At 44.0% G+C, this 15,170-nt stretch overlaps 1 protein-coding gene and 1 long non-coding RNA gene across 2 annotated transcripts in view; one reads left to right on the top strand and one right to left on the bottom strand.

Annotated features, from left to right (window-relative positions):
- Positions 1–15,170, top strand: part of LRTM2 (leucine rich repeat transmembrane protein 2) — a 733,960-nt gene that overhangs the window by 348,110 nt on the left and 370,680 nt on the right. The window lies entirely within an intron of this gene.
- On the bottom strand, positions 9,657–12,241 carry LOC142150327 (uncharacterized). Its single transcript, XR_012691085.1, has 4 exons — positions 12,180–12,241; positions 10,854–10,906; positions 10,432–10,489; positions 9,657–9,723 (listed from the first exon to the last, which is right to left on the bottom strand). It is a non-coding gene; the product is annotated as an uncharacterized LOC142150327 (long non-coding RNA).

The raw sequence follows: 15,170 nt of genomic DNA, 5'->3' as shown, positions 1-15,170 counted from the left end.
TACACGCGGGAGGTAACGATTTAGGAAAGGGTAAATCATTAGATCTCATCATTAAAATCAGAGAGGACCTGCGTCAAATACACGAGGCGTGGCCAGACATCATTATTGGTTGGTCGGCACTTATTGCCCGATTAGTATGGAGGACAGCCATTCCTATAAAAAAGATAACGGTTATGGTTAGGAAGCTAAATAGCACCATCCGGAAAATAGTACGGTCCATGGGGGGTATAGTCATAGACCACCCGGGGATAGGGGTAGAGGCACCACATCTTTTTTACGAGACGGCGTTCACCTTAATGAAGAGGGTATGGGTTTCTTTATAGACAGGATTTACGGGGGTGTGGAGGCGTGTTTCGGTTAGTTGGTGGCGGGCTGCGGCGTCTGTAGGGCGCAGCGGGGTAGGAAGGCACTGCGTTCAGCGGCTGATTAGTGGGCGCACAGGTAGTTGGTCGTAGGTCACTGCCCCCTTTGAAGCAACAGTAACTCCTTTTGGTCCTTCGGTGAGGAGGGTCCCTGTCCGGCTCGGTGAGGGAGGGCAGCGTGAGTTGTAAGGGGCAGTCACTCTGACGCCAACTCAGCGCTATGTATGTAGGGATTTGTTCCCCCCGTGTTTTTGCGGACTTACGGCGGTTTGCGCCAGTCCACTAAGTAATCGTGTGTGATCAGCTCGTGAGCTGTTCCGCAGTGCTCTTTCTCCGCCACCATAGGTTAGTTAATATAAAATCCTTTAATAAAATTCCTGGCAATTTTAATAACTTATACAGGTCTCCGTGTCTTTATTTGCATGCTATGGTTTAAAGTTTAAGGTTGATGTGAAGTTTGTGGTGAGCCCTTTAGGAGTTTCAGGTCAATACTGACAGTTGTCCTTGTGAAGCTGTGTTAATAGGCAGAAAGTTCTTCTCCTGTTTCCTCCTGTTCAACTCCGGTATAACTCCGAAGTATGCTGTTTAAATTTTTTGTTTCACACTTGTATCTATACACACTTAGAACTATACACACTAACTATGCAGCCATCACTGGCCTTGCAGCCATTCTACTTTGAATATATCTGAGCCACAGTGAGCACCCGCTATCAGCCATCTCTTAAATTATCGGATACACTACGGACATTTATTTACCAGAACACATCAGTAATGGGATGGAAATGCTGTACTCCGCCTAGTTTACATTTTTATGAATGTCACATTCACATGCAGATAAGAGTATCTGATAGGTGTTTGGGGGATGAATCTCTGTACTGTGTATTAAACTGCATACCATTGATTTACCTCTTTATTGCACCAAACCTCTTTGCTTGTTAACTTAACACCTAAAACCTTATCTATAATATAATCACACTGACAACAACTTGATTTTGGTAAAAAAAACAGGTCCCAGTTTTTTGTTTTTTTTAAAGCAGGACGAGGGGTCCCCCACACAAAGGGACCAAGAGCCAGGGTGTTTCAAAGGGGTAGTGACATGCGGCCAATCAGCGATACCATCGTGTGAATTAGCCGCTGATTGAAACATCTCCACATTACTTCAGTCTTAGAAGACAATACATTACATTGTCAATTAATTACATTTTCTTCTGTTACCAGGTGAACAAACAAACTCTGGTAGCAGCCCCATCACGGTAGTCCCATTGTCTCTTTGGACCTCTGTCTTTCAAGCTGACCGCGTTAGCCTGCATAGCTGTCCAGGAAGATGAGGGGGTCGGGGGCGAGTGGAGAGTGTCGCAGGCCCCCCTGCAAAACCACAACAAACAGAATCAGGTAATTACCCTTATTGTGTACAATATAGAATATAACACCACTAGACTTGTGTGTATTCCTGTACCATTGTTCACTCTCTACCCTTGTTTTCTTTTCCAGGATTAAATGGATAACTCCAAATCAATTTGGTTTAAGATATTTTATTCACTTTTTCTTAGATGCGGAGCCACCACCCACTGTGAGTGACCAGTCAGAGGAGCAGGAGGAGGAGCTGTCAGAGACCCCGCCCTCCTCACCGCCTGCTGGTCCTGCACATTGTCCATCTGTGCGGTCACTGGAAGCAATAGATAAATGGGACAAGACCACCAAAGAGCTCCTAATAACCATCAATCGCAGCCTTCGGTAGATGAAGCACCAGGAAGGAGTGCCAATTAACACGGAGAAGAAGGGCCTGATGGAGAGCATTTTGAACGCTATAAATGGGGTTGGCCAATCCCTGCAGCCATACTGAATCGGCTGCTCGCCGTGGTTCCCCACATGTGACCCCAGTGAGCCTGAGCCTAAGGAAGCAGAGGACTCAGGACCTGGCTCTGCTCCTACAGCCCCCAGAGCTCGGGAGGCACCGAGACAGGTGCGGAGTCCCTGAGGGGATAAGGCACAGATAGCTGAAATAACAGCAACATATTGCAAAAAATATATAAAAATGATAAACTGCATAACCTGGATGTGTTTCACTCTCTTAACCATAACCTCCTAATGACATATACAAGCTTACTTAACTTATCTAACAATAAAGACACTGAGACTTATGAAAGTGGCTAAAGAAGGTCACAGTTTATTAATTATTAAATAAATGGCGGTGAAAGTGAACCGTGAGACAGCTAAATCAAACTGATATTTGGAACCAAGCGTGGATGGCTGACTCCACGTAACCGGGACACATCCTTAACTGCCTGGCCAACGCTAATTCTGACGTCAGAGTGACTAAGCCCCCTCCCGACTACGCAATGGCCGCCCTCAGATGCGGGCCAAGGGATCCTCATCAAAAAGGACCACGTCACCTTCCTGGATGGGGATAGCACCTGTGGTCAAACAGCGATAACGCTGTAACGATCAGCCACTGCCCACAGTGACTTCCTACCAACTGTGCCTGCTCTGTGGCGTGGGGAGGAACCAGCTTAAAACTCATACGCCACGGAAGCAGGGTGGTCCATAAAGGGCATGGATGGGTGGGATCTTGAGCAGTAAATGAGAAAGGACATGTGACATGCTAGTACTTATATAGACAGATCTCCAGGCACTCCCCTTCCTTCCTCATTGGTCGGCCTGGGATGTGGCATCTTACTTGCAGGTAAGGTTAACCTCACTTACTGCCACATATATATGCGTCTAAGTGTTTTCATCCATATGAGAGTACAGGTTGTTCATAGTCATGATGGGCAACATGTTCAGATGAGTAGATAAAATATATTCTGCATAGTGAAATGTGTGTTGAGTCCATTGTGAATTTTTTTTGCTAAAGAATCTGCTATAAACACATCGCAGCCACATTCTCCTGCAGCGTGTATACATCATGGACTAAAAGTATCATTCCAAATTTCAATGGTTTAGGCCATCAATTCCTATATATTTAGATTATACTTACAGCTGAAGTGTTGCTGAATCACATAATAATCGTCCGTTTCTGCAAGAAGCTCCTATATGTCAGGAGACAGAACATTTCTTTTTTTAAAAAAAAGTAGTAATAAAATTATATTAATTAAAAATAACATAGAAAACATTTAGCATAATATATAAATCATATCCAGCCAGGGTACCACTGACACATGCGGGATGGATACCATCTACATGTAGGAGCAGAAATCGACATTCGGCAGATCAGGCAATGTTTTTCCAGTCTTCAAATGTCCAGTTTTGGTGAGCCTGTGCCGCTGTAGTCCATAGTTTCCTGACGTGTTTAGCCCCCTCCTGCCCTCTAGTCACACCCCTCTCCCGGACTACACTTGCCGAAAGTAGGCAAGTATGCTGTAATCTGTGATGTAACTGCATTATAACATTGATGTTTTGCTAAACTGCATTATTACAGGTGTAATACGCAGCTTACTGTGTTTTCCCCTCCAAGATCCACATTATTTTCTGGGTAGAAAATATACTGAAAAGTTAATGTCCTCTGAATATTTTTATAAATACTCCCATCCTCTCGCTGGTCAATTTCTTGCCCAATTTCTTGCCCAATTCTTGGTCCCTGTCCTGATATAATGACATTTATTAAAGATTGGGGGGTACATAGGGGGAGGCAAACTGGGGCAGCTGTCGCAGGCAGCAATGTTTAGGGGGCAATAGAACAAAAACTATTATTATTTTCAAAATGCCAACTTTCTTGGTGCAGATATAAAATATAAATGGTATTTACTTTGGTAGCTCTAATAATCTAATAATGCTTAAAATTAAAATATTTGTCTTTTATAATGTACACAAATCATATACAAATGTTTATGGTAGATGTCTTTCTTAACATTAATGAATTAATTTAACACAGGGAACCGCAGTTGGGGGCAGACTATTCTGTAGCAGGTGAAATGGGTGTCGGATGGTTTGTGAAAATGTGAGTTAGATAAATATACTATATTTTAGTTTCCAGCCATCACCTCTTGATTTACGATGGGTAAATTGAAGATTCGGCGGCACAAATGCAGCTCTGGAACCACAGTGGTTTTTACAGCTGCAGTCTCAGTTAATGTTATAGGTTTGCAGGGCAGAACGGTCACAGTTATAGAGGAATTGACATCTGCACACAACGGGGAGGCGTTTGGTGGAGTCAGGGCGTTCGGTTCCTGGCGCGTCACAGAGTAGGTACAACGATGCACCTCATTTTGTAGAGCAGCGCATGAACGAGATTTGAAATGATTGTAATGAGGTGCGTCCCTTGCCAGGTGCGGCCTTTCCCACTCTGCAAAAGAATTTTAATTTTACACCAGCTCAGAACTGGGAGTACTCAGCCGTCCGCACTAGTATTCGGAACTTAAACTAGCCCCCTAGTTGGAGCAAGAGATACAGCAGAAAACCAGCGTACTTCTGTGTGCACCTGAGTTTGTCTTGGACATGACTTACGAGAACACCCTTACTGTATATTGCCTACGTGAGTTCGCCCATTCCCCACCCTGTTCCCTCCCCTAAATCAGTGGCTGTAGTAAGTGTCTTTGCACTCAGAGGTGACTTGGACGTGGCTGCGTTCTATTGCATACCGTCCGGGTCTGGGCAAGCGCAGGGTATTTTCTGCTGACGATAGCACCCATTTGCGGGATACGTTCCTTAATGACTCAAACCTAAGGTGTGCATTGAATGAGGCACCTGATTGGACCTGAATCACAGCTATCAATTTAGATGCTTCATTTTTATCCACATTACTGACCATAGGAGATGGAATACCCTGGACAACTGCATTCCTCTGTACTGAAAACAGTCTTCCTTCCCAAGCTTCACTTCCACAACCCAAGTCCCCTGGAATCTGCCATAATCCACAGACTAGACTAACTTTAGAGAGTCGCAGACATATGCTCACATTGAAACAGTGTAATAGTCACAAACAGTCTGGGGTATCTGCAGTATGCATGACCAGTATCCTTGAAGAAGAGGGGCAAGTGCAGCATTTGGAGGGGGAATTTGAAATGTAAATGGTGTCGTAAAATGATCACAGGGGAAAACACATGATATTCATTTTTCCTATTTTGCCATCTCTTTTTGCCTATTAAAAGTATTTACCACTTTGAGATTTTTACACATTTTACTTTCTAACATCATAGAATCATAATGGATTTATCCCAGAATCCCTCCCACTGATAAAAACATAACAGTCCACAATGCCAAAACAAAATAGCTAAACATTTTTCTTAAGTAATTATAAATATAAAACAGACAACGATTGTTTGAGCATTTTGCCCAAGTAAACCCTGCTGTAATCAGTTGTCTTCAGAGGTCACATAAGTAATTGGATCCCACCTGTGTACAATTAGTGTTTCATGTAATCTGAAAATAAACACACGTGTCTGTGAGAGGTCCTACAGTTGGTCAAAGCTTCATCATGAAGTTCAAAGAAAATTCAAATAGAACATGTTAATGATCAGCACTGGTCAGAAGAAGGTTATAATGAGATTTCCAAACTGTTTACCATCCTCCAGAGCACTATCACATCCATCATAAAGAAATTAAGATAATGTGGCACAACTGTGAATTTGTCTAGAACAAAACTGAATATCCCTCCGAGAAGGGCACTTGTCAGGGTACCCACCAAGAGGAGCCTGGCAGCTCTGTCAGTTTAGATTTCCATTGCAGAGTTGATAGAAACTATCCATAGGACAACAGTAGCCTGGCTACATGAAATCTTGCCTAGAATTTGTCTGAAAGCATGGGGAAGATCTTTATACCAAGTGGAGAAAGATTATCTGTCCTGATGAGACCAAGATTGAACGTTTGGCTTCAATGCTAGGCAGAAATCTAACGCAGCACGTGATTCCAAAAGAACGATCCCTACATTGAATCATGCTGGTGGTATAATGTTATGGGATTTTTCCTCTGCATCAAGGACTGGAAAACTTGATAAAATCGAGGGCAAAATGAGTGGACTAAGATGTAGCCAAATCTTGCAGGAAAAAATGCTGCAGTCAACAGCCGGTCAGTGAGCCGAAGCGTACAGCAAATGCCACATTGGAGTGACTTAAATACCGAGCAAATCATTGATCCAGAGTAGCCTGGTCAAAGCTAAGTCACATTCCCAATCTGTGGAATGGTTTGAAAATTTCCCACCAAGGGTCCTCTTGTAACCGAAAATGACAAAGCAGAATTGGCGAAAATTGCAGTTTCTTGGTGTGCAAAGCAGGTAGAAGACTGCCCAAATATACTCACGGCTTTAATTCCTGCTAAATGAGTTTCTACCAAGTATAAAAATAAGGGTGTAAATATATATGCAACCAGTCATTTTTTTTTGCAATTATTTAAACTAAAGCTTTAGAGATGTATTTTATATTTGTCAAATGTATTTAGATCGGTGTTAAGAATTACCATATAAATTCATTTTGATTACATAATATAAGAGAAGAAAATAAAATAAAATGGGAAGAGTGGGGGAGGGGGTGAACACTTTTATATAACACTGTATATAACAGACACACATGGATGGTATATATGGGTCCTGATTAGTATAATTTACAAATAGCATTATAAAATAAATATACAATTTTCACTCTGCATCTTTTAAACAATGTTTCATGATTTGGGGGGATTTCGATCATCTGTAAGAACTCCCCAATGAAGAGCAATTACCGGCACAGACTTGCTAAAGCTCCTAGCAATAAAACGAGTTTGAAATGTTCTTGTTCCACCTCAACTCTCAGAGCGCATCGATTTCTGGCCGCAGGAAACGTATAAATGATGTGACAGTAAAAGCTACTTAAATAGAGAAGGTTGGTTCTCCCAGGTTTTATAAGTTACTCAGTATTGTTTAATCGGAAACATATAAAAAAGGGTCGACGCTTGATGTTCCCCTTTGGAAAGTAGCATGGATGAAAGAAAACACCTCTTGTCTGGTCAACCACGTTATTAAGTACAGTCCATCGTTATACAGCGATCTACATTACAATGAAAGCACTGGCTAAACATATACTAGGAGGTCTTGATGAAGTTTGATTTCACATGATTGCCCTTTTGTGCATATAATTTACATATAAAACTGTTCTCTCTGTACTGTTAGCCATTATGCAATGTGATATTTTGTTATTACAATTATAACCGGGCTTGTTCATCAAAGGGTTTTTAGCTGACAGGAGTTGAACCCAGTGCGGTTTTCTGCTGCTGCAGCCCATGCATTTCCAGGCTCTACGCGCTGTGCAGTCAGACATGCCCCTCTGCCTACCACCGCTATAACACATTGGTTATTTGAGTTACTGACGCCTCCCTGTCAGCTTGAACCATTGCGCACCGTTCTCTGTAAACTCCAGAGGGGATCAGCACTTTCTGAGATGATCAAACCACCCGGTCTGGCATCAACAATCATTCCACGATCAAATTCACTTGGATCACTTTTCTTCCCCATTTTGGTGTTTGGTCTGAACAACAACTGAACCTTTTCAGCCTGTCTGCATGCTTTTATGATTGTGTTGCTGCCACATGATTGGCTGATTAGATATTTGCATTAACGAGCAGGTACACAGGTGCTTCTTGGCCTTTTGGCTAAGAGTAGGTGTACATGCCCATGGATGCAGTGGGGCTTAAAGACACCCCCCTGTAGGCGATGGGCCGTCACCTGGTCCTCTGGCCAAGAGGCCGGCTGCCTGGAGCCCGAGTTGCTACATGCCCAAAAATGCATTGTGGAGAAAGAGGCACCTGTGCACAGAGTAAGGCCCTCTGCACCTTTAATTTTCAGGCAGCACCATTTTTTTCGCCCTAGCCTGTTGGCCGAGTGCAAGCATCATTTTTATATTTCCGTCCGAAAGGCTGGGGCCTTATGGCACTTATTTATTTATTTATTTATTACACTTGGTACCAAGCACTCTTTTGATTATGTGTCTTTGTTTTTGCCACATTTGGTAGGGGTTTGGGTATAGGATCTTATGGGCGACCCTCTTTCCCCAAGTCATCTGAGGCTCCCTCCTTTTGGAGGGAGCCTTTTATGTCGGTGATATAAAGGGGCCCTGCCTAGCTTCAGCAAAGGAGGGACTGAAGATCTCCCTTTTTTTCCCTCTCTGGGGCCTTTTGGCTTCTACAGGATGGGGAGGCACAGGGCCCTTTCCCTTTTGGGAAGGGTCCAAAGTCCCAATTCCCCAGCACAGTTTGCACTGCACCGGGTGATTCCGAGTCATGTACCTCGGAAATAAAAAAAAATAATAATAAAAAAAGAGTAGGGTGGTATTGGTTCACATTATGAGAGGGGGTCTCCATGCTCATTGCCCCCCCCCCCCCTGCTCTAGTGGGAGCCTGCTTCTAGCTGTAGCGCTGGTTAATGATTGGTGAGAGGAACTTCTTTAAAGAAATGTATATCTATATATTTAATTAGACATTGTAACAATAAATGACAGTATGAAAGAAACAGTACTAGACTCTGGTTCAATGGGTTTATTGCGAGCTCCTGCAGATGTTATGGATCTCCTGTGCGAGCTCCTGAAGATGGTATGGATCTCCTGTGCGAGCTCCTGCAGATGGTATGGATCTCCTGTGCGAGCTCCTGCGGATGGTATGGATCTCCTGCTCCTGAAGATGGTATGGATCTCCTGTGTGAGCTCCTGCAGATGGTATGGATCTCCTGTGCGAGCTCCTGCAGATGGTATGGATCTCCTATGCTGGTGCAGATGTTTTAGAGGGAGGTGCAGAAAGTATAGGGTGCTGGGTCTTCTACCCGGTTGGTCTGACTCACAGGTCCAGTTCTTACCTTAGTCATCTGATACGGTGTAGATGTCCTGCTGCAAGGAAGCAGTGACCAACAGGAGAGGTCGTCACTCTCTGTAGAGATCCATACGTCCCAGCTGGAGCTGGAACGAATGGGTCTCTACAGAGAGCGACAACCTCTCCTGTTGGTCACTGCCTCCTTGCAGCAGGACATCTACACCGTATGGACTGGGGGACAAGGAGTAGACCAACCAGGTAGAGGAGCCTGCACCCTTTCTCCTGATGGGACAAGCTATTATATGGGAACTGGGCCCTCAACCTTGATAGCAAGGTAGGGCCTCAGGATTAATTCCATAGTCTCCATCATCCCTCTTGTGCAGCTCCTGCAGTTGGTGGTAACGGGCGCGCATGTCTGCAGGAGCACATAGAAGAGCAGGAGCAGAATGCCAGACAGGAGCAGCAGCTTGCAGGACCAGCGCATGAGATTGCATATGATGTTAAATAGCAATCTGAAAGAGAAACTATGTTATAGCGATGAACAGTTGCAATCATTTTGAAATAATAATAGGAGAATAATTTACCTCAGTCCTGCAATGCTGCTCCTTTTCTGCTCTTTACGTTTTACAGCACTTTTCATCTGCAGTTGCCGCTCCTAAAGGAAAATCAGTGGTGGGATTATGAGGAGTACGACACAAGATCAGCCACTGAAGTTAGGGAAGTCAGAGTTGGCCGGCCATGCTACGATATTGACCATTTGGTCCCATATTGCAGCAAGTTGCCCCAAAATAAACAGCAGATTATTTGCTAATAATCCAATTGAAATCAACTAGTTCAATATCCTGCATAGTTAGGTGTGTCTGGTCATCACCCAACTGTACTAACAGACCCTAGTGTAAGCCAGAGGTAAACTGGCTGCTTGGCCAGAGTGCCTGGATCTTGGCCACAATTTTGTTGATGGTGGTCTTGCTGCAATGTACGCCCAGCTTAGAGAGCTTACAGCCTGTAGGGAAAAGAAAGAGAAGTCTTCCTCATGGTAATGACTGTAACCACCAGGTATCATGCTAATCACTGCCATTGCTGGCCTCCTGCTCCACGTCAATGCACTATACTAGTGAGAGCTCTGGTGTGGTGCAGGAGACCTGGTGAGGTAGGGTCAGAGCATGTATGTTATTAGCACACTGAGCGTCTTAGCTATCTGTCCCTCTCCTGGGATGGGAACCTTTCTTTCTGATAGAAGATGTTTAGTAGTAACAAAAGATGACCTGTGACAGAGGTGGCAGGTACAAATGTCTTACTGCTGACAGTAAATATGATGTCACTTTATATAACATAGAGGAAGGGGCTGATGACATGGACTCACCAGTTCAGCCATCACAATCTCTGCAGGATCTTCCGCAGCCTCCTCCACAGGTTTCATCCTGAAGGACCAGAAAATATTATTATTTAAACTTATGTCTTCTATTCACAAGAGTTACTGACACAGTCCATGGTCATAGTTCCTATCTGGAGGTTTCTCTTATACGATTTTTTTAATGTAGGATGAGCAACAATTTAACAGTATATAATAGATATTTCTGGAGTTTTAAGAAAATTACAGACAGAGCCTGAATGCAATTAATAGAACAGTATAGACAGAGCCTGTCTGGAGTCACCAGTACAGGACTTAAAGACTTCCTGATATTTCTATTGCAGTATGGACAGCACTGATTATATACACAAATGTTCCTCTTTAGAACCGTATAGAATGTATGTGTACATGGAATAAACCATATAGATACTAACAGAGAAGGTGCTTCTGGCTGCGGCTGCCACTCCCGCAGGTTCCTGTTGATAATCTAGGGAAAGAGACACAGAGTGAAATAAATTATACACAACAAATCTTTAGGACAAGTTCCATGGGACTCGGATAAGCCGGCCACAGTCTGTCCCCGCAGGTTATTACCAGGTTACTATACATTTTACAGCAGAACGAGAGAAAATAATTTAATGGAAAAATTAACAAATTGGTCTTAATAAAAAAAATATATATTTTGATTTGGTCTAGAAATTTGTCTTGAAGAGTTCATTTAGCAGCAACTTATATAGAACATGAAACAAGAACCCACTCTGATATTATGCAGGATTACAACCATATAAATATCACTCAGGTCAGACATCCAGTATGATCTCTATATCTGATATATCAGATACTGGAACGTGGACCTATTGTGGGACAACCAATCCAGACTATGAAAAACGTTTTGCCATTGATTACACAAAAACTTTAAGCGACAAGTCCCTGTCTGTGCTGTGACGCCCCGTCCTCCTTTACGCTTTATAATTTTTGCTGGTTTTCAGCAACTTGTTGTCACTGACTAATTCTAGTTTCCCCATTGGCCAAACTAAACTAAACGTATCCCGTGTTTTAGGTGGGTAATCACTGTCACCACCAAGCTCCATCACCAGCCTACCAGGAGCCGCTTACACTTCTCGGGGGTGTAGCTGCTGCAGCACCTCTTTGCTGGTTGCTAAAACCTTCTGACCGTTTACATTGGATTGGTACTGCAGGGTAGCTGAACGCAGGTAGACAGGAGATGGAATAAATGGTAAATTGTTGGTCCCAGGACACAGCTGGATCTTATAGATGGAGCAGAATATCTCTCACTCAGACTGACATTATTTTGTCCCTGATGTCTAGCACCATCTACACTGGGCCCCCCAGATCTCTACTGGACCACTGGGTGAGTGGAATCCATAAGTGTTATACACAGAGGTGGATGTGGGGTGTATATGGGGGTATCGCCATATCGCCACTTCTCCTACTGTTTATACATAAATACATTACACATTTACATGTCTGTACACTTTACACTGGGCACACATGTAATAAACACAATAAAATATTTCCGGCAGCAAAGCACCTGCTCCTCCATCCCGCTCGGCTATCAGTTACTACATACATGAGTCCATGTTATTTACTGGTCACACAGCTGTGTCATGTTCTCTCTGCACCTATGAACTGAGTGCCGTGTAAAATGTACCCTCAGCTCTGAAGTGACGGCACCACGGGTAATGTAAGCAAAGCCACCACCTGAGCGCCACCTCTTTATAGTAACTGTTATACTGTACCTCCTGCTCTGTGGCCAGCAGCCGCAGCCTGGTGAGCCTATTCTTCAGGAGATCATTCTCCCTCATGTAGCTGCTGAGCTGCAATATAGAGAGAATTACATTTAGATCTGAGTATATGAATACGTAGCGCACACCATATTGTATATTTGTGTAACACATTGTGTAGTGCCCTCTCCTCGCACAAAGGGGCTTATTTGCAGGGTACGGTTATGTTGCTGCGCCGCTGTGTCCAAGTTTCTAGGAGGCTTTGATTTGTACCATAAATCAGACTATAAATGAACAGAATAAGTGCGGATCGTTCCCTGTCACTGTATAACATTATTTGGCAAACAGAAGACTACGTAGGGGATTTTTTGGACGGAGTAAACGTAAGACCACCTGGATGTCCTCTATTTTATTAAACAAATGACAGAATTTGACCAATTTTACTGTAACACTGTTTTACTGTAGAATTTTACTGTACAACTATTATTATATCTGGAGTTCTGTAGCATATTCTGATGTGATATTATATAAATATCTACTTATAAATCACTGCAGCCATTTATTCCAGAAATTATGACTTTTTTATGCTAGTAAGGCCCAATGTGGGCATTAGATAGAGGAGACAGATTCAGCGCACTGTCTTGTAGGATAACGAGAACGATGGGCCCTGATACAATAGCAGTTAGGACACTGGGGCAATAATCCAGAGAACAGAGCGTCTCCATGCAAACTACTGTGGAAGACCTTCAAAAGAGATAAATAAAGCTCTGGGTTGAGAGCATAGTTAGTTGTCTACTCTCCCGAAATTTTCCGGGAGGCTCCCAAATTTCGTGGAGTCCTCCCAAGCTCTCGGAAGAGTAGGCAAACCTCCCGGGCCTTGAATTTCTGTATTTTCTAGTAGGGGCGGGGCTATAGTGACGTAGCGACGTCGCAACGCCTCCTGCTACCCTCAGTCACATGATCTGTACTCTGGATCTCCTGGATTACAGATTTAAAAAGTAGGCAAGTATGGTTGAGAGTGTTTATGTTCTATGAAATTGGGAGATATTACTACTTGATGTGTTTATATGAATACACCCGGGGTGATTGCTAGGTATATAATACACCCGGGGTGATTGCTGGGTATATAATACACCCGGGGTGATTGCTGGGTATATAATACACCCGGGGTGATAGCTAGGTATATAATACACCCGGGGTGATTGCTGGGTATATAATACACCCGGGGTGATTGCTGGGTATATAATACACCCGGGGTGATTGCTGGGTATATAATACACCCGGGGTGATTGCTGGGTATATAATACACCCGGGGTGATTGCTTGGTATATAATACACCCGGGGTGATTACTGGGTATATAATACACCCGGGGTGATTACTGGGTATATAATACACCCGGGGTGATTGCTGGGTATATAATACACCCGGGGTGATTACTGGGTATATAATACACCCGGGGTGATTACTGGGTATATAATACACCCAGGGTGATTGCTGGGTATATAATACACCTGGGGTGATTGCTGGGTATATAATACACCCGGGGTGATTGCTGGGTATATAATACACCCGGGGTGATTACTGGGTATATAATACACCCGGGGTGATTGCTGGGTATATAATACACCCGGGGTGATTGCTGGGTATATAATACACCCGGGGTGATTGCTGGGTATATAATACACCCGGGGTGATTGCTGCGTATATAACATACTTACCAACTTTCTGTTGGTGAAATCCGGGAGCCTGCAGAGGAGGTGGGCGTGACGGGGGGGCGGGGCTCCAAGTGACGTCATTTTGGACCTGCCCCCATGACGTGATGACGCAAAATGCGTCATTTGACAGCGGGGGGCGGGGCCAAACGCCGCGATTCACCGGGAATCGCGGCGTTTGGGACTTAATTCTGCCCACTTCACTAGGAAGTGGGCAGAATTATCCAGATGCGGGGGATTGCCACACTCGCCCGGGAGCCCGGGAGACTCTCGCAAAATGCGGGAGTCTCCCGGATATTTCGGGAGAGTTGGCAAGTCTGGTATATAATACACCCACGGTGATTACTGGGTATATAATACACCCGGGGTGATTGCTGGGTATATAATACACCCAGGGTGATTGCTGGGTATATAATACACCCGGGGTGATTGCTGGGTATATAATACACCCACGGTGATTGCTGGGTATATAATACACCCACGGTGATTGCTGGGTATATAATACACCCGGGGTGATTGCTGGGTATATAATACACCCGGGGTGATTGCTGGGTATATAATACACCTGGGGTGATTGCTGGGTATATAATACACCCGGGGTGATTGCTGGGTATATAATACACCCGGGGTGATTGCTGGGTATATAATACACCCGGGGTGATTGCTGGGTATATAATACACCCGGGGTGATTGCTGGGTATATAATACACCCAGGGTGATTACTGGGTATATAATACACCCGGGGTGATTGCTGGGTATATAATACACCCGGGGTGATTGCTGGGTATATAATACACCCGGGGTGATTGCTGGGTATATAATACACCCGGGGTGATTACTGGGTATATAATACACCCGGGGTGATTGCTGGGTATATAATACACCCGGGGTGATTGCTGGGTATATAATACACCCAGGGTGATTACTGGGTATATAATACACCCGGGATGATTGCTGGGTATATAATACACCTGGGGTGATTGCTGGGTATATAATACACCCGGGGTGATTGCTGGGTATATAATACACCCAGGGTGATTGCTGGGTATATAATACACCCACGGTGATTGCTGTATATACTACAGTAATAAAGTGTGTGGACAAAGCTTCAGTTTTGGTCTTATGGGACACTTGCGAGGAGAGAATGCACCACGGCTGTGACTATCATCACATTGGAATATTAAGTGATATAATGATGGACTGACCAGGCTTGATAGCAGCTCCTCTCTTCCTTCAAGGATGTCGCATTTTCTCTCCTGTCCAGGGAATAATGCAGATATAAGGTCAGTTTTA

Source organism: Mixophyes fleayi, chromosome 4 (genome assembly GCF_038048845.1).
Source record: "Mixophyes fleayi isolate aMixFle1 chromosome 4, aMixFle1.hap1, whole genome shotgun sequence".
NCBI classification, from domain to species: domain Eukaryota; kingdom Metazoa; phylum Chordata; class Amphibia; order Anura; family Limnodynastidae; genus Mixophyes; species Mixophyes fleayi.
The sequence above is the reverse complement of the archived record's forward strand: the minus strand, read 5'-3'. Positions and strand labels throughout refer to the sequence as shown.